The 26,019-nt window shown below is 39.1% G+C and overlaps 1 protein-coding gene across 1 annotated transcript in view; it reads right to left on the bottom strand.

Annotated features, from left to right (window-relative positions):
• Positions 1-24,544, bottom strand: part of LOC115059210 (receptor-type tyrosine-protein phosphatase delta) — a 199,528-nt gene extending 174,984 nt beyond the window's left edge. Inside the window, exons 1-2 of the mRNA XM_029526854.1 lie at positions 24,442-24,544; positions 16,657-16,700 (exon numbers count right to left, since the gene is read on the bottom strand). The gene's annotated coding sequence lies outside the window, so the exon portion shown is untranslated. The remainder of the gene's footprint in view (positions 1-16,656; positions 16,701-24,441) is intronic.
• Between the last annotated feature and the right edge of the window lie 1,475 nt (positions 24,545-26,019).

Below are 26,019 nucleotides of genomic sequence, written 5' to 3'. Positions count from 1 at the left end.
CAGAAGTTAACTGAAGTAATGTCAATATTTTTAAAAGTTAGAGATTGCATCTGTCCACTATAATCACAATAATCACAATTTTAATAGCATCCCGCCATATTTTGGAATTAAAATCATGCCAATTATTCTCAGATCAAGGAAAGGTTAAGTCCCTTTTCTGTTGTCTCTTTTTTGTATTTAATCCTTGAGGTCCTTTATCTCTATCATAAAGGTATCGTGGAGCTTTTTATTCCTAGTCATTCTGTAGAGTGATGTTTAAGAGCAAAATTATTGTTTCCTATTCTTTCTTTAAATATAAAAAACAAATGTATTTATTATCCTGTGGGCAGCTCACTGGGCTCAAACTGCAATATTTTCCTTCAATATTCCTATTGAATTTGTGCTGTACACAAAGTGGTACAGTATATTACGTTTAATTTTGAGTTTCATAATGAACCAATGACTTTTACATAATACCCCACTGAGCGACATCACAGAAAGCTCAGATAAGGCGGCTGTTATGAATTGGAGACAGACTTAGGTTCCTGTTTTAGCCTGGAAAAGATGTCATCCAGTGCTCAATAAAACTATACAAAGGTATACAAGGAAATCATGACTTGAAAACTGTCACGTATATGTAGCTATGTCTTATTGCATGATAAATGGTCAGTACTGTAAACTGACCAATTCGGTTTGAGTTAAGTTTTGCAGTTGACTTCTGATGTGTCTCATAGGCATTTATGGCTCCTACAGGTTTCAAGCTGATCCTCTGTGGTGCTTTAAACTCTGTTTCCCAAAACGGGCTGAACTTGGTGGGCCACTCATACATGACTGCTTCAGTGAGACTGTCAGGAAGAGCCTCATTGTTAAAACACCAGAGAATAAGGATATCAGGCCCTTGAGGCAAAGATTTAGTCCTTTAATAAACTCCCGGGAAAATCTGGACCACCTTATGGTCTGACCTACCATAAGAGGGACGCGTTTGCTTTATATTCTATTCATGCTTTGTACATGGTTCAGCAGGGTGCTTTCCAAAAACAGCCAGATCCTTTGAAGGAGGCATCTTACTGGTGATTCAACTTTTCTTTTTACTCTCCAAAATTCATAGTACCCACACATAGCACATGCACACATAATTGTCAAAGCTGGAGACCACATGCTTAAAGAGATGGATACACACAAAACAAACCTAAACAAAACACGGTCAAGAAATGGCATTTTTACTGATGTTTAGACTGCATTTATCAGAAAGTGAGAAACTGAATATGAATCTGGCACCAGGGTTTCACTGGTGATGATGACTAAGTACAGGTGCAGTTCACATAGTCTTTTAGTCAATCAAAGTGTTTGCAGGCTATACTAGATACCACTCAAGGCTATACAAGAGCTTACGCATCATCAAATCAGTCATCTTTACAGTGTAATAATCGCTATCTAAATGGCCGCTTCAGCATAAAGTCTTAGACAGACCCAGCAAACAATCCTATGACAGAAGGAATTTCTCATTATGTATTTTGGTTATTGATTTAGAAGTAGATTATAAGTGGATGCAACTGCTGAATATAAAGGAGGCAGGTGACTCCTTTCCTTTTTGTTGAAGTACAGAGCGTTGTATTTGAGCAATGTAAAGCTCACAGTGCAGCTGTAAATTCATTCCATACTCAGTTCAAACCTGTGGGTTTCTGCCTGCTATCTGTGTACTTGCCTTGAACATCAAGATTAGAGCTCAAAGTAATGAAAGTGGGAAAGTCAACCACCTCTTGAGTGCAGTGTGCCATGCACTGATATTTTCCCATCTATCCCCAGCTAAAATAATGTATGAGGCGCCTTTAAAGAAAAAGAAAAAAGCAGTAACTGATGTTTTCTCTCTCACCTAAAGTGTGATCTCTTTGCTTCCTTTGTGACAGATCATTCAGTTTCACTGTAATTCATTTGAAAAGCTTTCTATTAATTTGGCATCACAATACATCAATGAGTACAGCAGCTGTATCTTTATTCTACTCAGCTCACAAGAAAATCCAAGTCCAGCCTTTTGGTTGAGCAATAATTCAATCTTCTACATGAGCACTGTCTGTCTGACCAAAATTTCAAATAATCAGTTCTTTGGTAACTGACATGAGCAACATTATGTGCAACGGAAGTGCTGCCATATTAAGTTATCTACCAAAAGATTTTTGACAACATTTAGCATCATAGAAAAGTATAGTCAGAGACACAAGCAAGCATGGGAATTAAAAAAATACAGAGGATATCGTAAACCAGTTGCTTTATACCCTGAGGTGGTATGATGCAGGCGTTTTCCTTAAACACCACATGCTTTCAGTCTACTGAGAGAACCAGCTGAAGACTTCAATTGCTAGAATTGGCGTGAAATAATAAAATAGCTGAATCAGGAGGACGTTTGTGACCATAAAGCTCCTGAACATCTACCTGTTGTGGATAATTTGATTTCTTTTATATATGAATTCGACATTCCTACATTTTGTGTCCCTTTCGGGCTTCTGTGTCATAAATGCTTGTCTGGAACAAACTTGTTTGAACCATTCAAAACTCTAATAGAAAGGTTTAATTTCCAACTTCTGCATGCGTTTTCACAAAAGTTAATTGTACTATGCTATCAGAGATTTTTGAACGTGATTGGATACAATTACATTTTTAATATAGCAGAATAATCTCACGTCCTGCACTTTGACAGTGATACATTAGCTAAATCATATATTATTGATCCCTTCCTTTATGAACCAGAATTGCACTTAGTAATTTGCATTTGTGGTCGACAGGATAGAAACTGAGGCCAGAGACAGCTGCCAGTTTTAATTACATTTATTACCAACATAATAATGTGGCCTGTTTAGCCTTTACAGCCAACAATGACCTCTTTCCTTTCTTCTTTAACTTTACCCCTTATGTTTGCCTTCAGATCTATTTCTCTATAACTCTAAGTGACTGAGTATGGGGTGAATTTAATGATTTGATGTTAACAGTGAAATGGGTCCTTGGGAGCTTGAACAGCTGAAAAGAGCGACCATTTGGCCTGCGGACCTGCTTGCCTCAGCACTTAGAGGCACACGTTTAAATGCTCTGCTTTCACCCGGAATGGCCCACAAGAGGGACGTGTGATAGGGGTGTTGGAAGGGAGACCTAATGCTAAGGTGCCTGGGAATTGTATGGCCATTCATCACATTAATGAGTCGTGTCACTTTATTTACAAAAAAGGGAGACTTTTTTTGCCGTGGATGTTCCCCATTATCATGATGTGGCATTCTGTTAATGTTGGCTGAAGTTAATTGAAAAAGGCTATGTAATCTACAGTAGCCCAGGTACCCAGCCAAGTCAGGCTGATTGCAGCTGAATAACAGCGAGCTTAGTTGTATTCTGACACCAAAGTCCCAGAAATTTGCAGGATTTTTGGATGCTACATGGGGCAGTTTGGTCTTGGAAACACCCCCAGGTATTAGCACTTGGGCAGGCTTTGGGCCATTCATCACACCTGCAGCATTAGTCTGTGCATCCAGCTGTGCCAGATTTAGGATCTATTCGGGCCAGGCATTTTTGCCAAACTTGGCCGGAAGTTAAATTCTCTGGGTGTTTGGTATTCATTAAAACTACTGCTGCAGTTTTTAGTTCTGTTCAGAGATGCTTTTACTGTCAGTTGAAGACATGTAGGAGTATGAACTATTTACAGAAGATAAATAATTTAGACTTGATGGGAAGAACTCTGCTCTTTTAGGGACTAACAAAAAATATACTGATTAATATTAAACATTGGGATAATTCAGAGGGTGGCGTTATATTATTATAGATTATATTGGGCATATTGTTCACCTTCATGAATATGAAAAGTTGATACAAATCAGATGCCAAACCGTTGTGAATGGGCAAATAGCTCTTGGCAATTAGCTAATGCATGCGCAACTCACTGAGCAGGAACTCACACAGTCGTCCAGCAGAAATGGAGTCACTTAAATTTAGACACTTTAAATTGATGCAGTTGCAGTGTTAGATGCTGCTAATGTGAACATAGAGCTGTTGACATTTTCCAGAAAGTGTTGTGTTCTGAAAAAGTTGTACTCTGCTTGGATTAGTCCTATGAAAGAGCTTTTTTTTTTAATGACCACATGGACAGATATGAGTCTAAGCCATCTATACTCATTTGGCTTTTCATGTCAGAAATATTTGATGCATTTGTCTAACAGTGGCAGGCCATATGATACAAATAATCCCTTGAGCTTGCATTAAACAATGGCCTGCATTTTGTGGAAAAATGCAGATCCACAATGTAAATTGAAACAGCCTTGGTATATTGCTTATGGACAAAGTTAAATTCAACATTCCTGCAACTGTTCTTATGAAGCTCGTATACTAATATAACTAAATGCCTCCCACGCTTTGGTTCCCTCATGAAAGCTCTCAAATAGACAGGCTAGAAGATTTAAATAGAGTATGAGAATATTGGAAAAATATGACATTTTCCTTGCAGAGGAAATCCAAATGTGTGATATTACCATTTCAGGGGTGAATGGATTTACAGCACGATGCATTGATAAATCTTGGGACAAGGTGAAATAGATGAATCTCAAGTTATTTACCCTTTTTAATTGGAAATGTCTGTCACAGGGCAGCAAGCCGACTCCCCTTCCAAGCCATTATTATCTGTCTGCCTTGATCATTTGCAGTTATTTTATGGAGAGTGATGAGCTGAGTGTCTACGCCAGCTATTGAATTTATTCCTTTTTGATTTGTATAGACTAGAAAATACAATTGCTGAGGAGTGAAAAAGCTCACAAAAGGTCAATTTGTCAGTTACGCCACTACATTAACTTTTTCACAGATTCACAGATGATGGCTGGCAATGTTTGGCTGACACAAAAGCCAAATTCTTTATTTCACTTTCGAGTTAAACTCTTGAGTTTAACAACTCTGTGGAGTTTATGTGATTAACTTGTCACCAGAAAAGCTTACTAGACAAGACATGCCTCTTAGAAATTCTTAAGTTGTTTAGCTGTTTGTTAATAGACGTAAACAAGACATATGTTGTTTGTTTGTTTTGTTTTGTTTTTTTGTGCAACCCCTTGAGCTTTACTCATAATTGCTCTCCAGGGTCCTATCAGTTGTGACTACCTATTTCAGAGCTCTCATTCACTGGGCTGTCATCCTTGCTGCACTGCCTGTCTGAGTCCCTGAGTGACACGGCAGCATCACAGGATGAGCTTGTTTGAACGATATCTCTGGCTCCAATGGAGGACACCATTGGGACACTGCCAGCCCAGCTGATGATGTCACTCTGTGACAGCGGCGACTACTTGAACTCGAAACTATTGGATGTGGGCTGCCCAGGGAAAGTGAGTGTGTATCTGGAGTTGTGAAGCGTGATGTATGTGCATGAGCATGTGTGTATGACACCCGTTAAAGTGAGATACAAGCATGTATCAAGAAGAACTGCCAAACATAGTTCTTTTTATAAGCATAGATAAGCATTTATAAGCATAGACACACACTCGGACAACAAATTTGATTACATTGAGAATCCAGGACTTAATGTCCATTCTGTACAAACATACCGTTCAAACTCAATGATCTCATCCCTTATTCATACAGCACAATGAGTTTCAGCACCACCAAAATCTCAATATGTGCTACAAAAACCAGCCAAATCACTTTATTGTGTATTTGTGACAGTGAAAAATAGCAAAAACTGGCAAAGGCACTAGTAGTAATCCAAGTGTTAGCCTCTTCTGAAGCAGCCATAGATGTGCTTTGACGCTGACAGCACTAAAAGCAGCACTTTTGTTTCAGTCTTTCCAGCCATACAAACATAGATCTCTTGTGATTGCACATTGGCAGTTTATCCATGTTGTCTAGCAGCAGCATATAAAGGCTCATTTGCACCATCTGCCAGTGGAGGTGACAGGCAATTCAAGTGCCAGGGGCATGTTGAAGTGAAAAAAAAAAAAACAAAACAAAACAACACAAAAAAACCCAACACCACAGCTTTCACAATCTACCTTCTCGTCTCTCTGCCCTCTCTGGAATATTTCTTGGTTGAAAAAGAAAATAGTCTTTTGGTGGCTTTTAGAGGCCAGTGGTGATGAAAGAGTAAGATGATGTTGATTAGAACCAGTTAGCGAATGTGCTGAGCTGTTTTGAACAAGGACTTTTTGAGCAAGGTCCACTCGACTGCATTTGACTGCTATCTTGTATAGTGATGCTAAATAGGCAGTATATAAAATTCTATGACAAGATGAATCTTAATCCACTGTCTTTTCCTCTGTTACCACTACCAGGTTGGCATTTGATTATTCACCGTAATAACAAAGACTCTGTGTTCACCTCAAAGCAAAGCGTGCTTAAGTACAGACGGTCTAGTAGAACGTCCGCTTAACTATAGGTTCTTACTTTTGTGGGAATATGATTGAAGAAAAGTATTTCAGTGTGGAACTTGATAGAACTGTCACTTCTTCATGCATTCATGTGGCTCTCATTGTCAGTGTCAAAGGAGAGATACTGTAGACATGCTCCAAAAAATTGAAGTGTCGAAGTTGTAGACTAATATTAGTGTGTCATCCCTTTTTGTAAACTAATGACAAAGTGAGGGATTCCAGTTTGATGGTAATTTGAGCACAGACATTCTCAGACAAGGATTTTTCATGAGGGTTGATTCTGTCCCTTCACATCCTTTTCAGAACTCCTCACTTCCAGAAACTTCCAAACAAAGTTGGTGATCGTTGGTGCAATGTGTCATGCTTCTGACGGTTTGATTGTTACTGTGTTTTCACACGCAGAGGAGCGGAGAGAAAAAGAGAGCTTCATGTGTTGCTCAAGGTCCTTTTAGATACTCCCCATCCCACATCTCCCTGCACAATTAATTTTATCTTTAGGGTATTATCAAGAGGGAGCCTGGCAAAGCAGCATGACAGAAAAACGGTCCAGAACCCCGAGGCCCAGGTTGGGAATTAATCTGTTTGACAAGATCTCTCACAAACGATTTGCTTGGCTTTCCTTCAGTTGGATGTTGCCACTACCCTACATATTTGAGGGGGTGAAGAATAAGCATATTTCAAACATAATGTGGCCTGATTCGACTGAAAACGTTGAAGTGAACAGTGACAGGCTGCCGTTGATGTATTTGAAACACAAGGAAACAATGGAGCTCTGACAGATGTTGGGAGTTCGGACAACCTCAGTGTTATTCAGTGTGTCCAGTAAGCAGTAGTTTTGTTTCAGTCAACCATGCAGTCATAATCCTAACGTCCCATCATGGCTGCCTGACATTGGTGTTATATTCTCCGAAGAAAGCACAAAATAGCCATAGATCAAGCATCCAAAAAATAGTTAGCCTTGTCCTACTCATGCCTTCAAAAATATTGACATCAAGCAGACGTTTGATGCATTATCTGGGATGCAGAAAATTAATCAAAGTAATGATTGAATAATTATCTCAAGTGCAATTAATTAAACATGCCAATGAACTCATCTTGAACAGCTGTCCTAGCTTCACCACTTAATCACTTGTGAGAATTACCAAACACAAATGGAGGACGCCGAGTGCATGCAATAATCTCAGCAAAGTGCATTGTTTACAAACAGTAATTAATATCACACCGTGTATTAGCAGGCTAAGTGACTGCACTGCATTTCTATAATTGTACCAGAGAGAGTTGATTTTCTTTCCCACTCTTGCCTCAGACACATCTTGTTAAGACAGGAGACAAATTACAAGACTTGTGCTTATATCATGGAATGCACTTCAAATATCCACACAGATTTGTAGCGGTTTTTGTTTTGGATGACATAGTATGTTAATATGGCAATAATGCATCATCCTGTATAAAATTTATAATTCAAATTCCTGAATGTCCTAGACAACAGCAACCTGATTTTTGCATGTCTCTGCCTGAGAATTTAAAATAGTTTTCATGAAATTTGTTTGCAAAGAAGAGGTGAACCTTTCAGTGAGAACCTGTGCTGTCTATAGAAGGGATAGTTGTGGCCATGCCAATGTTGGAGTCTATCTCATTCTGCGATGAGGTAATTTTCAGGCATCACATACACAGCTTTCATGGTCCGCAGAGCCTGATAGTCACAGCGGACTCCAGGAAATGGTCTGTGTGGTTCTGACACATGAGGGATCTATCTTCAACAGACTCGTGTCTTGAAGCAGGAATGAAGATTGACAGCAGGCGGGAGACAGGCTAAAAATGAACCACATGAGAACAGTCCCACCTCTTCCAGTGTGGTCCTTTATTAGTTAAGTTATTATTTCCTGATGATAGTGTAGACGTTGATGTACAACAGTATTATGACATGAGCACACTTTATTAAAATCAGTAATTACATGCACTTATTATAGCCCACATAAATGGAGCTATTGTCATTAGAAAAAAAACCCATTGTGGGATTCCAAGTCTAAAAAAGGATAATTAGCATTTCCATTATGATTCTAATATCCTCACGGTACTGTACACAGTTCAGGGAAGCTACAGTAATTGAAAACAGGTTAGTGCAAACTGTGTGTAGTTCTGCTTTTTTCTTCCTTCGGGAACTTCAAAATTCACAAGTAAAAGGACAACATAGAAAATGAAATGCCTTAGAGGCATGGTGAGAATTAATGAAATACTGTGCTTGTGGTCTTTCATGACACTGCGCCAGACAGGTAACTTAATAATTAATATAGGAAAGTATGTTTTGTTTGTCTACATGGTGTCTAGAATGTGTACATGAAATAGAAATGGGCGGGGGGTACCTGTCAAGGGCTGCCGCTGCCTGACCCAGTGTGGCAACCTTCTTGCAACAGCAATTGCAATGCTTAAATTCCAATTCATGGAAGATCATTATTGATTTAAACAGGAGGAGTTAATGTGTATGAGGACAGGAAGTTTATTAGCCTTCAACATTGACAATTTCACAGGATTTACTTGAATTCAATAAAAATGTGTGGAAAAATAAGAATTAGCAGAAAAGGGAACAGAGCTTTCAAGCTGGATTTAAATCTACATCTTGAGCCACATTTTCTTGAAGTAATATGTTGCTTTATTTATTAATTATTGTGTAGAAAAGCAATTAACTTGAATTCTGACTGTGATCGAATTCCATGGACTTAAGTGGAAAACAAAAAGCCTTAATGATCTATGTGTTGTTGCAACCCGATTGCTGAAGCTGTTATTTTGTCTTTAATTCTTTGGTGCTTTTTGTTTGGTTCCTTTTCTGTCAGTCTTAGTATCCATGTGTTCATTTATCCTAATAGCTTAAAAAATTGTGGATTTTGACTGCATTGAAATCTAAGTTTAAAGTACAAACTAATTTTGCTTCTTGTCACCAGCAAAACATCCACTCACTTTGATCATTCTATTGTTTGTCCCAGCAGAGTGCTTTGTTGGAATCGATCCCCCCCCAGTATAATTGGTGTCATGCCTGGTTTGGCTAAATAAGCCCTTATACCACAAGATATTCTGGCAATGTCAAAGGGCAATGTTGATACTTTACTTAAGAATATTTCAAGCAATTTGGCAGGGGTGATGGACAAACCTCTTTAAGCAGCTAGTAGTAGCGTTAGCGGGCTACTATTGGTCAAAAAACGTTGATTACATAATTTTCAGTCCCCTTTGTATGCAACTGTAAGGTGACGGGTTCATGTGACATTCAGATCGTGGATAACAATAACATTTGCTGAGACCAGTATCTGTAATACACTATTTTGTTTTAACTTGCGTGGTTTTGGCAGACTTTTACTGTGATTGAAGCACATTACCACAAAATGGGTTCACCTCTGATCATTCAGTCATGCTCACTGAAAGTCTCTAAAACCCCAATTCGCTGTCAGCTATCCAGAGCAGCTTAATGTATTTTTGTTAACAGAGAAGTACAAGGTTAAAAGGTTAATATCTGGCAGTGACTACAATTCTCTACGCTATTGCAGCAGTGTAACCCTCCCCCCTTCCTCTCCCCCCTCCCCACCACCACACACCCACCGTTGTCTGTCTCTCTCTTCTTTCTCATTCGCTCTTCACAATTGCATTATTGTGTGAGCGCACACTCACACAGATGCACACACACGCACACTCATGCTCCCCTCTCTCCTCCCCTCAGTGTACAAGTTGAGGCAGAGCCATCCATCCAAACCCGCAGACCATGAAATTAGGTTAAGACGTAAGGCTGTGAATGACACAGGTGTGGATACAAATGAGAACATCCGAATGAGGAAGTACAGATCCAAGACGGCTGATACTGTAGTATTTATAGGCATTCAGAATTATATTTCACAGCTTCCTCCTTCATTTTATTTAGCCCACTTTTCCTGTGATGTATTAGTGGTCAGGACAGGGCATTAGTATACATGCTGGAAAGCTGTGCATAAGAATGTTAGGAGAAAATTTTAAAGTCAGTCAAGCTCAAGTGCTCACTCATCTGCTCCCTTACATAAATCTTTTCATGTTTAAACATTCAAAATATTCTTCAGTCTTTCCCTTCATGTATGACTATGATTCACAACTGAAAGGTGCGATAGCCACAATGACAGTGTGTTATTATGGTGATAAAAATTTACAACCATATTGGACACTTCTGCTGAACCTGGGATTCAGTGACAATGTTTTTTTTTCCCTCAAAATGTACTCATCCAAAGTAGGTTTAGTTCCTAGCAGGAAGTGACACATACAGCTGCTTTTGGTAGCAAAGACCAGTGTGCAAAGTTTGTGTGAAATAGTTTATCTATATATGATATAAATGCCTTGTAAAAGTATCTATCAATGTGAGTTCCATGCTCTGGAAGTGAATAAATTATCTATCTTTCTACATTTTTGCTTCAAATGAGGCTTTATTCTGTTTAATAAGGAGGAGAGGTATGTCAGTGACAATTATATCATCAGCTGCTGTCAACTGCAGGCTGATAGCTGAATAGTCCTGCCAAATGATGACTAAAGGCAAGTTAAAAGTAAGTTTTTGAGTCATTTGTCCATGTGCAGGCCAGTCTGAAGATCACCGTCCAGCCTGTTTAAACTTTAACTAGTCAACAATAGAAAAGTTGACTCTAAGTGTTGTTGAGGCGTGGCACTCTTCAAAGTCAATCACCTTTACTTTTATATCTCACAATGCATAAAAAGGATCAATCGCAGTGCTGTTAAACTGTTAGATTTTGTCATCAAAGTGCTATAGAAGGGGTTGCAGCTTTTCGAAGCGACCGCATCTACAGCTGGAAATGCAAGAGCACCATATTGAATATTGCTTTTACTATAATAGGTATTGACTCCTGCATCAGTAAGGATCTGCTGAGATCTGCAGCCCTTCAAACCCCAATGGGTTCAAACATGAAAAGTTTCTACTCCAATCACCACAGGTCTACATTGATACAAAAGACTGCTGAGCACTTAAAAGGGAATAAAATATGTGCAATGGTGAATGTGATATTAGTTGAATCTGATTTTGATTGATAGGGTCTTTGGCGGGGGGGTGGGCTATGTGGGGTGCATGAAAGAGGGAGTCAAGAATGAATTTGCCAACTAATGATCCTTTCCGTTTTTGAATTATGTTTAACCCGCGTATTCAATATACCATGACAGTAAGAATGAAAGAGTGGAAGCGTGAGTGGAATTCCAATCAAGGATAACAAACCCCATACATCACAGCACAGGTTGAACTAATTGCCTTTAGAGGGCAGAGAAATCATTAACCTCAGTACATTTGAACTGTGCAAACATGCATTATAAACAAAGATATAATAGTGGTATAGTTTTAGTGAAGCCTTAGATGCACAGTTAGTGTAGAATGAAAACCCTGAAGTGGTGAAATCAGCTCATTTGCTTACACACACACACACACACACACACACACACACACACACCACATATATAATACATAAGCACTTGTGGGATAGCAAGGGTCAAGTGGTTTTCGATACAGGCTATGGAAAGTCCTGACGCCAGCTAATATTTCCTGATGTGTTCTTTTTATTTGCATACCGGCTGCTGCCTCAGCCAGCGCCTATTGTCAGAGATTTCTATTTGAATGTCAACACTATTATTGCAGCAGGTGATGCAACAGCAGGTGTCTCTCTGGCTGTCTGTCTTTCAGTGTCTTTCTGCCGCTAACGCTCTCTCCTGCTTCGCTTTCCTCAGCTTTGTTTAACAGCTGTCATTATGTGTCTGCCAAATGGAATCCGCTTGGAATCCACTTTTTCTACCCTTTTGCGAGCACCTCTATTTTTCTAGGCTTGACATTCTACCACTCTTTTCCCAACTCACTCAGACTTTAATGGGTGAAACAGAGAAAGTGCCTTGTTGCTGCCTTACCTCTCTTTTCCTGTTGTTTACAGCCAAAGCTCTGACAGTGTTGCTTCAGACTAGCTTGGGGAAAATGGACACTTTGACATTTCACACGCTGAAATGTGGCAGCGCGTGGTATTAGTAGTAAACACCGTTCATTACTGCCTTGACAGCTGATGACTAAGATTCAACCCTCCTGCACCTTTCTCTGCCAAGACTCCACACAAAGAAGCCTTTATAACTTCAAACCGATAAGGCAAAGCTGGTAGGCAAATACTTTAAGAACAAAAAAAATTGCTAAATAAATACTTCATAAGTAACCACATAACCATAGAGTTTTTCAATAAGGCAGTTCTCCGATCAGGAGTAATAAACAGTAAGTCGTATTTGTCAATGAAATATATGTCCTCCAATCTAAGGTCAGGATTATCCAGACTGAATTTCCTGTCAAAGCAATTGAGGTTTAATGATGAGTCATTCATTTTGGACCTATCAGTAAGCTTTCCACATGAAATGACTGCAAAATGTTTCATGAACTTGTAAAATTAAACTGTAAAAATGAATTTCTTATCTCTACATTGGATGTAAAAGGCTCATTCTTACATTATACACGAGGCTCCAGGTCAAGTGCTCCTTTACGTCCGTTTTCTTTGTTAATCTATTAAAGCACTGCTTTTTTTCCAGTTTGCTCAGTGCAGTATGTCATTTCAAGTCGGCATAGATTTGGCAAACAAATTTTAATGAGTCTGAAGTGGTTAGATTTTGCTGAGAGACCATTGCTCATTCATAACATACAGGAAGAAGTTAGATGATTTAATTTTCTTGCAAACACCACTACTCCTGTGCTGGGCTGAGAATGCTTTCAGGAACAGTGAAGACTACAAAACACGAGCAAATGAACAAGTTAATGAGACAAATTGAGACAAAATGAAGACATTGCAGAAAAAGTTGTTAGCTGAAATAATTTTCACTGCCCTGTTCAGTTTATATTTGAATTCTTACAGATTTGTTTTTAAGCCTACCCTTTTTCTTGCTGAGAGCTGCTACCTCAATTTTATTGTACTTGTGAAATGACTATAAAGAGTTTCAGATTCTGATTTGAGTCCTCACAGTTCAACATGTCAGGGATCATTACTAAAATGCCTCTGGTCTACAGGAAGCAGATGCGAACGGCCTGCTGTTCTCAGTATTTAGTGCTTTTCATTTGTTAATTCTCATGCATTAATTCTAACATATCCTCCATCATTAGCTACCAAGAAAAGACATTGATATTGCAGTCGGATCTCTTTTCTTTGGTCCAGATTATTATTTTGTTAGACTGCTAGATGGACTACATGAGTATCGAAACCAAGGCTACCCTGCCCACACACAGCTCCATGACATACAATACGATGATCACAGGCAATATGGACTGTGCTAGGTCAACAGTAGAGTCAGTGTTGTCGGGCAGGATGTTGCTTACACTATGGCATATACCATAAAATGTGACATCATTGTTTAAATGCTCAGTTCATGGGTTTATGGTTGTAAATAAGTCATTATTTATTTCTTTGAGTGGAAACTGTTGAGTATTAATCATATAAATGGTAGATTTATGGGTGAGTTTTGATATTTGAAAAATAGATTTGACGATGAATCATTTTGCACTCTTGTTACCATGAATCAATGATGTAACCAATATCCAATCAGCAAAGTACATTGTCTCCATACCAAAAAATGATTCAGGGTGCCTGAATATGGCCAGAGTGTTTGAATTTTGGAAATGATTTATCCACCAGATATTTTAGATTGTCTATAAGGGTGATTTGGATAATAGATAGGTAAGAGTGGACAGCTATTCAGAGGGTACTTGCACCTCAGTAATTTCCAGATGGAGCCACTACAAAGAGCTGAATTGAGCATAATTATAGTTCTTTTTCAACATGCAAGTATGTATTGTGGAATATGTCAATACTAGTCAGTAAGAACAACGACCAAGCAGGCCAAGAGCACATGCAGTATGAAAAAGAAATCTACGGTTTATTATTGATGATTAGAGAATTAGTCTGAATTCTGTTGGCTTTATTAGCCCGTTTTGGCCTTGAACCTATACTGTATGTCTAACCTGTGCTGGTACTATAAATTTCTTGCATGTGAGTCTCATCACTGTGGAGACATGGAATTCATTTTAGCACAACTAAGCCTTTTAATATGATTGTCGCTAATATCATTCATATTGGCAAAATTTCCAGTTCAGTGGTGGAATATTCTCATATCCGGTGAGACTGGGAACAGCCCTTTTTTTTTTTTTTTTTTTTTCTTTCCTCGAGCAATATTGCGTGTCTTTTGAGTTTATGCAAAGCATCTCCCATTTCCCTCCAACAGCACTCACTCAGAGCAGCCATGGAAAATATCATTAAATGCCCTGCTAACACCCTACTCCCTCTACACACGCGCGCACACACATACACAAACAAACAGACGCATGTACAAAACCACCTCTTCCATTTCTCTACCCATACTCATTTTCCACCCTTTTCTTCCTGGCTATCACTCAGCAGCAGTGCACAAGGGAGGGAGAGTGCATTGATCTGCCAAAGTGAGCAGCCATTTCACAGGGCGAGTCTGTGCGGCGCTCCTGTCCCTGAATGGGAATTGCTCATTTTACCTGGCCGCCTTGCCCATGGCAGACTAGTGGGAAGCCCAGCTGGAAAGAGGCGGAAGGAGGGAGGGAGCACAGGAGTCAGGGCCCCGGTCAGGGCTTGGCAGGCGGCAGATAAGAGCTTCTCATGCTGCTCCTGCATGCACTTACCATTGCTGCTGGAGCACAGCCGTTGTCTCTGTCTCTCAGATACTCACACACACATACTGTACACACATGTGAGGCACTAATAATAACTTTGGCGTTCTGGTGAGTCAGTCATCTTTCCTCAGGCAAGGATAAAAGTAAAACATGGTGCTTTTATTGAGTCTGAATTCACTAACTGTGGAATTCCCAGAACAGGGCTTAGCTCAGCCTTCATTTTACTCACTGCCAAGATGCCATGTGTCCACAAGATCTAATATTGTGTCCAAAACAGGTGCTGTGATGGACTGATAAGCAAGACAGCAAACTGTTTATGACATCCACATGGACGACACAGAATATAGAGCTGAATGAATTAGATCATTTACATATAAATATGGATTGTATCTTTTTAAATTAAACTGTTGATCAAAGCCAGATATAGTGTTCAACACATATGAAAAATGTTGCCTCATTTCTAACTAATGCTAAAAAAATATATATATTTGACATTGAGTACTTTTACACATAATTTCAATTCTTCAGTGGTTATTTCAATTTGTGAGATAAACTTTTTCATTAACCTTTCAGTAAGATAACTCTGGTCAGGCTTACTGGCAGATACCCAGATATAAATGAGTTAGGTTCGGATTGGGGCCAAAAGAACATGTAATGGGTATCCTCAGACAGTCTTTAGCTCCTGAGGTTACTACAAGTGGAAAGTGTTGTTAAAGAGCAGTGTAGGAAAAACAAATTAAATGAAAGTGTATTTACTGGAAATTTATAATATGTTAATGTAGTGCTCACCACTAAAATTCAAAGCCTCTCTCCTTGTTAGCCTGGCTATTTCTATAATAGGAATACATATTTTTGCCTTTTTACTGGATTTTTATGTATTTGTTTATTTCTGGAAGATTACATTCTGTTTTCTCAAAACTCTGTCTCAGCTAAATCTGTCCATGCCAAATTTTGCTTTTTTTTTATCCTTTCGCTATCTGACCCACCTCACCAGCAGTGCTTCCCAACTCCGACAACCCTCCCCTCCTTCATTGTGTTTGAAACACATTCCATCCAGCCACTTCATTCCCCTACTTCATCCTTCACATGTTCTCAAATTTATTTCTCTATCTCTCTTCCCTGGTCAGCCCACTTTCCTCCCTCCATCGAGTCTATCTCTCTGCAGCTCTCCCTGCTCAGTGACAGTCTCATCACACTCTATCAATCAGGCTTGCGAGGACCGTGTGCTGTGCATCCCAGCATTGCACAGTCCTAGTTTGGGCCCATCAGTGCCAGTCAGTCTCTGTCACTCTCTCTGTCACTTTAAAAAGGTTTAGGTTGCCAGATATAGTCTGTTTCCCCCCCGCCCTATTTCAGGTCAAAAGATGGGAGGGATTGAGCTGGAGTCGAGATTCAGCTTCACACTTGATTTGATATCATTCGACATATTCTGTGGCGTGACATGGCATGGCACAACAAGTCAGTCCTCTTTTAAACAAAGACACATGATAAGCTTCAACTTTGAGCTGGCAAATTGGAAAACAAAGAGGAAAAAAAGGATGTGACCACATGAACTTTAAGCAGGTGGGAGATGCAAAACTGAGGTCAGAACATTCTTGTCCAGAGCTCATCGACTTTTCTGTCTTTTGAGTTTCTTACCTGCCGCGGGCCTCATCCTGTAGTTGATGTCTCAGGAAAGAGAGCTGCAAATGGAAAAGACAAACAGAGGATCGGGTCAACTTTCCTATGCGATGTTCAGATCCTAACCCTAAACCAGACAACAAATAAAAATAAAGCACCAGGCAGGTTTATTGTACAGCATTTGTCCAAAAATGTTGCTGTTATATTGTTAGTTTGATAAGATAATATATTTGGCACAATTAAGTCCAAATATTTATAGTAAGGACACACATAATACTTAGTTTGCAACCAAATGTCATTTGATGGAACAGAAAATTACATGTGCAGCAGAGAATGACTTAAGCACAGTTATCGATTGGCTTTGTGAATTATAATGAAAACAAGTGTAATTACATTTTCCTTTAAGTAGCACAACAAATTAGGTTTGTGAGTTATTCTAGAAGCAAAAGAAGAGGGTGGGGGGGGGGTGGCTTGCCTTTCATGCGCAGGGAAGATTTTCTCAGGCTGTTTTGTTGCTAAATGCATTAGCAGATGCCGCTGTGCCCATGCAAGCCTGTGGACTAATATTCTTGTAAATGATTAGCTACTCATTTAACCAACAGGAAGAAATGTGCTTTGGGTAGTTACAACAAAAATGAGTTGGGGATAAACATTTTTTTTTTTTTTTTTTTAGCTACACTGAGCTTTAATTTGACTCATTATATTTTAAAATGTTATTGTAGGGCTTTATGGGAGTCAAATGACATGATTAGCAGTGATGATTATGAATGTCATGATTATAGTAGTCTCTGCTCAAACTACTCAACCATGTTAATTCAGAGTTGGTTGCCTGTTTGAATGTAGTTGACTGATTTTTCTTTAAAAGGACAATAGGGAATTTATTTCATGGCCTTCACATATGTTAGTGGAACTTCAATAATTTATTTAAGTTGTTGACCGCTAAATGATGGATCATTATTTCCCAGGTGAGGATATATCTGGCTTTTATAGCCCCTCCAACTTGACTTCATCAACAGTGTGTTTTGCACAGTTCCTTGTTAACCGGCTTCTCTCATACACCCAGCTCATGCTAATGAATCTACAAATTAAATTGTCGAACAGAAGAATATTAGGGCGCTTGCCGTTTTGATGTGGTGAGGAATACTCAATTAGGCTGGATTTGGCCTCCGTAATTATTACATTATAGCTAAGATAAGTGTTCAATGGCAACAAATGCTTTGATGGACTCCATTCTGTAACAAAGGAAACGGGTGAGCAAGGACGAAAATACCAGAAAAGAAGAGTGAAAGGGTAAAAAAAAAAAAAAAAAAAAGAAGTGAGAAAGTGACAAGAAAGCTATCGCACAGGAGCCCCTGTCTGCAGCAGCCATATTTCATTACACAGCAGCAAAGCTTAGGAGGCAATCAAGCATATTTAGCCATCCTCGTCTCGCCTCCCCCAAAGCAATTATTACTCCCCAGTTTTTTACTGTGCTTTGCCATGGGGAAAATGAACCGCAGTACTTATCAGCTCAATGCATACACAAGTGACTGGAGTAGAGGACATGTAGGTATGCGTGTGTGTGTACGAGAGCATGAGCATGCGCCATTGCTGTGTTTGTGTTTTCAGGGGGTGCTGGACGGGCGGGTTGTGGTGAGCTGACCACTGGTGAGCAATAGGTTACCTTTTTCAATCCCATTAGCTTGGTCACGTCAGCACATTTAGGAGCAGCAGGCGGAGCGAGTGGAGATACAGAGATAACCATAAACATGTCACCAAAAATGCATTGTTATTTGCATTCATATTGCAAAGAGCCAAATTGATGCGGGGTCAGACAGGGAAGGTGAGGGTTTATGACCTGTGCATAGCTCTGCTGTCAGCAGCTCTGATCTATCGGACCGGTCAGCCTTGTCAGGCTTTATGCCTGATTATATTATCACGGCTGACGATCAATGCGAATGAATGATCGTTTATCCGCAAAGGGGAGTAGAATGAATACAGCAGAATGCAAACAGTACACTCTTTAGTCATGCGGTGAATGAAAATGTGTTTTCCCACCTTAACTCATCAGGAAATGACACATGGCATTTCCATGCAATACAAAATATTTACTTACAGGGTCTGTGGTCTGTTCTTTTTTTTTTATTTAATTTTTTTTTTTTGTCTAGCAGAAATAGAGTGAAAGAGGAGAACTGTGACATCATAAAAACAAAAAAGAAAACATAGTTTACTATTCAGTGGGTTTTGAGCAGCTAATGTACAGTCATTTGGGTGGCACAGCCGCCAACTGCAGCATTATTCCCCATCTGGGGACTTGTGTTTTGGTGAAAGTGCTTCTCTATTTGTGAGACTCTTCAGTTCTGGGCATCCTCCCCAAGCCCATAACTCAATGTCTCTCTATCACTCCCATGCCACTGGCTGTCATAATCATCAGCATTATGCTTCCTCAATGGGCCTGATTTACAAGTCTGGACATGGAACCAGCTAGCAGCCAAGGGGTAAACATGAGGCTGTTTGCTACCACCAAGCCTTTTCCTACCAACTGCGTTTAATGGGAAGGGAAACCAGTATACTGAACAGAAATTTCAATTTTCAGATCTATGATAGGTCTGCAAGACTCCAAATAAAACCTCCAAGAAGTCTTCAATTTTGTTAAAAGTTCAATATAGGAGTTTTGCAGTTGCATGTGTATGTTCATAAATGCCTGCATTGATTGTGTTCAAACTTATCTCTTGATTAGGGATTTAAAAAATTATGCAGCACTGGAATCTGAAAAGGGCAGATGGTTACGACTCTTTGTCAGCATTACTTAACAAAATAAATTGTTAAAAAGTAAAAAAAGGCCTGGCATTATAATGACGATTAATTTCACATTTTTGATGTACAATTAGGGCCATGTTAAAATTACTGCTCCACTACATTTTAAATTGTGGTATACAGGAAGCTCCAAAGAAGTTGTAATTATTTTAGGTCTTTGCTTTCCTTGGAAAAACAATACAATACAAAAGAAACAGACAGAGAAAACATCCCATCTTTGCTATTTGTTATTCTTATATGTAATAAAATTTACTTGGTAAGCGTTTTAGAGTTAAAATTAATATTAAACACAGTTATAAATTCTAATTCTAAATTTTACATCTTTTTAGGGGCAATGCTAATGTTATTTCAGATATTTAAAAATTGTCTCATGAATCAGAATGTGTCTTATGCCTGTGGACTTGCACCTGGCCCCTTCCTTAACTCTCTTTCTCATTCCGTAATATTATATTAGTCCATATTCATCCACATATTGCGGCTGCTAAGTGATAGGCCGCATAAATCAATTTTTATATATACACACAATAACTTCCAAAACTGCCTGCTGATAGCTGCCATTTCTTATCACACCAATTGAATACTGCACCGTTTTGCAGGCACTTTTGCTTCCTGTTAACCGGAGGTGACTTAAAGAGAGGGGATGCTTTTTTTTTTTTTTTTTTTTTGTTCAAATTAATATAGCTTGCTGCAAAGCACCTTGAAGTGCGGTGTGTTTCTGGAACTTCACTGAAAAGGAAGGGAAATCTTGTACAAGAACAATGGAGAATCACCCTGTATACTCCTGTGGAGTGCTTTGATTTGTGGGGTAATGTGTATTTTGCTTTACACAAACAGGAAATGTATGCTGTGAAATGCTGTGGGGAAATTTACTCTGCTTCTTTACAATGTCAGTGAGGTGGTACTTTCACGATCACTCTGTATTTGGGCACATAAAGTGAATCCATCCCTTCCTGGTTTCTTGTACTTGTACGCATTTTTGCCTCTAAAGAAACAGTGAGCGTAATTCTGCCATCTGTGGTATTAATTGAAACGCCTAATACATAAGCTAATCAAGCATGTTTATTTTTCCTCTTGCTGAGATGTAGACTTTAGCATTTGCGCGGAAATAAGTACCCTGTAGTTAATGAACTAAACTGAAATGAGCTTTCAAAACTGTGAAGTGAAATCAGTGAACACACAGAGCACGTATTCGCCATCTCTTTTTGCTTATGAGGTTCCAGCAAGAGGGGTTTGGATTATTCTCCAGATGGCATCAAGAATAGGTGTTACGGTAGTAGAGGGAGCCCGTCGGCAGACAGTGTGATGTTGTGAGACCTTTTGATAGACAACAGCACAGCAGGAGAAAAAAAGAGAGGAAGTGGGATTCAGGACTACAGAGCCAAGAGACACTTTCTCTTTCACTCTCTTGCTCCCAACTGCTCCCAGTGCCAGAGACACGGGCCACTGCACAGACAGATGGCGAGGAGGTGTGTGTATCTGTGCGAGAGTGTGTGTGCACACGCACATGCATGCAAGTGGTGGGTGGTGACGCCATTCGGCTTTGTACAAGTATGAGAAATCGAGCGCAAGAGATGTAAGGGGAGAAAATGAAGGAGGGGAAAACACTGCAGAGGTGTGTGCATGTGTGTGTGTGTGTGTGTCGGTCTGAGTGAGAGAACAGTGACATTATAAATCGAACATTAATCCACGTTCTTTCTGTTTTTTTATTCCACATCCAAATAGCTTGTCTACTTCATTACAGCAGCAATGAAAGTTCATTTGCGCTGTCACTTGCATTCACCTGTCACACTGCGCAGGGAAGACATTGCACACAGGGACCCCTCCTGATGACAAGAGGCACACCTACGAGAAGAGCTGAGGGTGTGTGGAGGGCACAAATAGATTCTGTATTGACAGACTGCCATCTGCTGGATTTTACTAGAATTTCAATACATACTATTCTGCCCTCACAACTCCTCATTCAAACATGAAATCCATGCCTGCATATGTTTTTTTTTTTTTTTGAATGAATGCGAAGCGCTATGATTCTTGCAGTTTCTGCAGATTTCTGAATCGGAAGGTTATTTTTACTGTATTAAATTTCTACTCAATGAATGGTTTGTTAGTTAGTTTGTTAGATTTATCATTGAGTGAAACAGCCGCTGATGTCAGATGAGCTGTCATTGTTTACTGGATTTTTGTATGCATCTGTAAGGCTGCAGTTCAGCGCATCAAAGCAACAGAAGCCAGTGATGTTGATAATGAAGGTGCGTTGAAAGGCCTCCTGGAGGTCAAACAGTGTTGGACAGCACCATCTTGTGGTTGAGTGAGTCACAGTAGATAAAGGTTTTGCACAATGCATATTACCCATATGAAAAAAAAAAAAAAGAGTCAAAAATGTAAATTTGGCGATTAAATCCACTTATATTTACATTTTCCTTCATGCCTTTTAGGGGCTGTAATTGAATACAATTTGCAGCACTTTTAATATTTAAACCAAGATACAGAGTTGATTGTGTCCACGAGCAATCAATAATAGGCCGCTTGCTCGACTGTATTAACAAGTTTATAGATGATACACATGTGCTCAAGAAGAGGTGCTACAGTGCATTCCAAAAGACCACCACGACGTTACCTGTCACCTGACTAATGAGCAGGCGCCGTGCAGTTAATGGTCATGAAATATGCACCCGACTTGAATACTCCATCATTATTGCCTTGAGACAAATCTCATCTGCATTTCATTAAACACACAGTGGCCCGAATGAAGTGGCGCAAAATTATTGTTCATTTTTGGAGGGAAAGTAAAGTAAATATTCTCTGCCTGTTTCCTCATCACCACAATGGGAATGTTATTTTAAGGAATTAGCACTTTTATCAAAAGAAATTATGGCTTTAAATTTGAGCAACAGCCTGACCGACTGAAGTCACAAAGCACACACTGTAGAATAATGTTTTGTATTTAAGTAATTTGGAGGTTATCTTGAATTGTCACTCATCATTTAATATTGTCCTCTTTTTGTGTTTTTCTGATTCCGACAGTGCTATGGCCAGTGCTTCAATTTGTAATCCTGTCTGTCTGTGGCTCAGGAAAGATTTACCCTGGGAAACTGGTATAGCTCGAATCTGACATGAAACAGATTTGATCCATTTTCTGCAGCATATCTGCCTTTTTCAGACAAGCTGTTTTCAAAAGCAATATGTCAGCAGTGTGGGGATTATGCTTTTTTGCTAATCACCAAAAGACCCAACCTGCCTGACATTTCTATGCTTCAACAAAGCAGCGTGCCGAGCAAAAGTCTTTTCCCATTTAGATGCTTATTTTGATCCTCTTTTACTCTCATTGTATTCGTACAATCAGATGTATTAACCATTAACTTCATGCTTCACTGAGTTACATGATTATCTTGTGAAAATTAAAAAAGGGTTTTAGCAGACGATGGACTAATTTCACAACCTTGTTCTACTGATGTTGAGTGAATAGACTCATCATTACTCATGCACATTTGCTCCTCTATGAGTGAGCAGCAGAAGTTGGCAGGGCTTACTCTGTTGGCATAAAAAAATCTATCTAAGCGTCCTGGATATGAATATTCATTCATTAACTTCTTCCCTCTTGTTCCTGCCTCATGACAGGACTTACACACCGATCATACAGCACATACTCCACTGCATGAACTCAATGGGAAAATGTTGTTAAAAAAAAAATGATGTCTGGTCATCTTATCTGGACTCTAAAAATATATATTAGATATGTTGTTGGCATTTTTGCCTTAACCCATGCCTCACAGACGGTTCTTATTCTTAAACTGTGTGCGGTTTACTAACCAACTGTTGTTGAGAGCCTTCAGGTGTAAGTACACAACATGTGGGATGAGTGTGATGGATTTCTGGTCTCACTGGTCGTCATTTGCGGCATGTCTATCACCACAATTTCCTAGCCACAGCTTATTGCAGGTGGAAGCTGATATATTCTAGAGCTGGCATAAGGCCACACCACTTCCTAATAATTCATTGACAAAAAAGCCCTCTATGTAGTCAGCCTGTAATATTTATACCCAACTGAAAGCATTTTTTCCTGCTACATCATCACACAGGCCCAAGGCTGCGCATTGCTCCTCTGAGAGGCGTTTTAGTGTATCAGATCTTATTTAAATCTGAGATACACTTCAATTAATTTATCTATGGTCACATTCTATCTGCGTAGAATGGTGTACTCTGTTTGCTAATACCAATGTTCAAACTTTTTATATTTTATTATTTTATAAGTCCCACGTCTACATTTTTGATTATCTGTTTTATTTCACTCTCATCTGAATTTGAATGAGATGAGTGTTTACAGTGGGTTATAAATGTGTTTATAAATTGAATGTGTCCCCAATGAAAGTGATTATTTACTCACATATGGACAAAAGGCTCATATTTTCTATTACACTATCCAAAACACACCATCTAAGACTGCCTGAACTCTCGGAGGAGTTTGCTTGTTTTTTCTTAGTCTTTGCCTTGGCTATCATATTTTTGAATTCATAACTTATTTACTTTCCCCTTCCTCAGAGAAGCACATGGAGTGCAACCCTCGAAAATATTTTCTTCAGTATTAATTAACACACAAAAAACAACACCAGCAAAAACCAACTATATAATTAAAAACTCCTCAATGCTATAAAGAGATTATGGCAAATAATCACAATACTTTAATGCAAGTTTTTACTGTATTTTAAAAATCTTTAGGTCACTTATCCCTTAATGACGGCAGAAATGAAAGATGCCAGTGGGGAATTAACAGTAAATGTATATGCAGCAGAGCTTTTCTGTGAGTTCTTTCCTTAATGTTTCCACACTTCCACACAGGCTGATAACAACTGTGTATTTCCCCCATTCCTCATTTTGTGCCCTACAAGTAAATGCCTTTTTATCAGAATATGGTCCTAAAATATGTTTAATATGGGCAACCTTGTCAGGGGAAAACAGCTGCTCTTTGGATTGTGTGGTTTTCACAATTTAAAAGCACTTTATTGCACTCACCAAAAAATGAGGCTGCACTTTTCATGCAGGTGCCAACATGCTGCCCGATGCTGTAGTTTTACCTCGCCGATACACCACTCAAGCAAATGCCCTCTTTGCCCCCACCTAGAAGATTAAGAAAAAAACAAAAACATAGCTGAGCGAGGTTTTTATCTCGTGCATTTGAATAGAAAATGTGATATATACAAGGCTTAGTCTACAAAGTGCGTATGTTAAGAATAAAAACTGAAAAGATTGCAAAACAGCAATGAGTTTTCACTATTCTGATGTCAACTGCATCAAAATCAACTAACACCAATGCATTGCCTGAGAAGGAGGCTTAATCCATCATTTGAAGGCAAAAAGAATCCTCGGATGAATTGTATTTCTAATATTAGCATGTGGACTATTTTCAACAATACACTTAGTTATTTCCTTTGGTAGAGGGCATTGGAGAAAGCACAAACAAATGTGTCAGATTTGATAAAATGAATATAAGCAGACCAACACCGTAATGTGTCGCTCATCATCACCCGCACACTTCATCCTCTTGCCATTTGCATAAGATTTTCCTTTGAAATTTTAAGTTGATTGTATTTCCAAAAAGTAGGGTACACCTACTTAACTGTACAAATTCATTGTCATTTTCTTCACATCTGCAGAAAAAAAAAGATAGATGTTTGTTTTTAAAGCCAAACTGGAAATAAGCACCTAAGGCCAATAGAGAAGACTCTGTGGCATCCCATTAGCGTTATTAGAAAAATATCCTTTCGATTTTCAAGTCCCAAGGCTGAATTTGCATAAAATTAACCTCTTGAAAAAGACATATTAAAGACAGGCCTAAATCTGACGTGCCTTTGGAATGGCTTATGGGCATTTGCATAACGTTTGCCTCCTGTGCAGGTGATAAAGCAGTATTAAGCCTGGATTACAGCATTTGATTTTGTGTATGAGAGAGCATGTGTGTATGTACAATGAATATATACTTAGCTGTGTACCTGAATGTGTGCGAACTGGAATCTGTTCTTGCTGTTTTGGCATGCCGCCCCATCGCCTGCGGGGCCAAAGAGTGCAGTGTGCCATGCCTGACTCATGTGCCATGTTGCTCGTGTGACCTCATGATAGTACAGGTCCCTTCAAGCGCAATAATAAATCACTGCAGACAGGGCTGGTCCACAACACGTGCTTAAACTCAGACAATTTGCTCTTACCCAAACACAATGTATCAGATTTAATAAGTATAGAAAAGGAATCAAATCATGTACCCCAGCCTTTTGAGATAACAGATTAGTAGTCAGTTTGTTCAAACAAATCCCGAGACAAAGGCCAGCTTTTAACACAATGGATGAATATTAGTTGACCTCTAATCTGTACCAAAGTAACACGGCAGAAGACCAATTATGAATTAAATCAAAATTTAACCTTAATTTAAAATCTGCCTTAAAAATTATATTAATTTTTTAACACAGCAATAGTGCCTTGTGATTTGGCAATTTATCCTTGATTAAATAATAACTGGCCAGAATCAGCCTTTTTGACTATTAACAAGTTACTTCTCATTTATTGCATATTTGGAAGTCGACTTTAGGAAGTTTTTTG

This window comes from Echeneis naucrates, chromosome 18 (genome assembly GCF_900963305.1).
Source record: "Echeneis naucrates chromosome 18, fEcheNa1.1, whole genome shotgun sequence".
Classification (NCBI taxonomy): domain Eukaryota; kingdom Metazoa; phylum Chordata; class Actinopteri; order Carangiformes; family Echeneidae; genus Echeneis; species Echeneis naucrates.
Note: the sequence above shows the minus strand (reverse complement) of the source record. Positions and strands in the feature narration are given on the sequence as shown.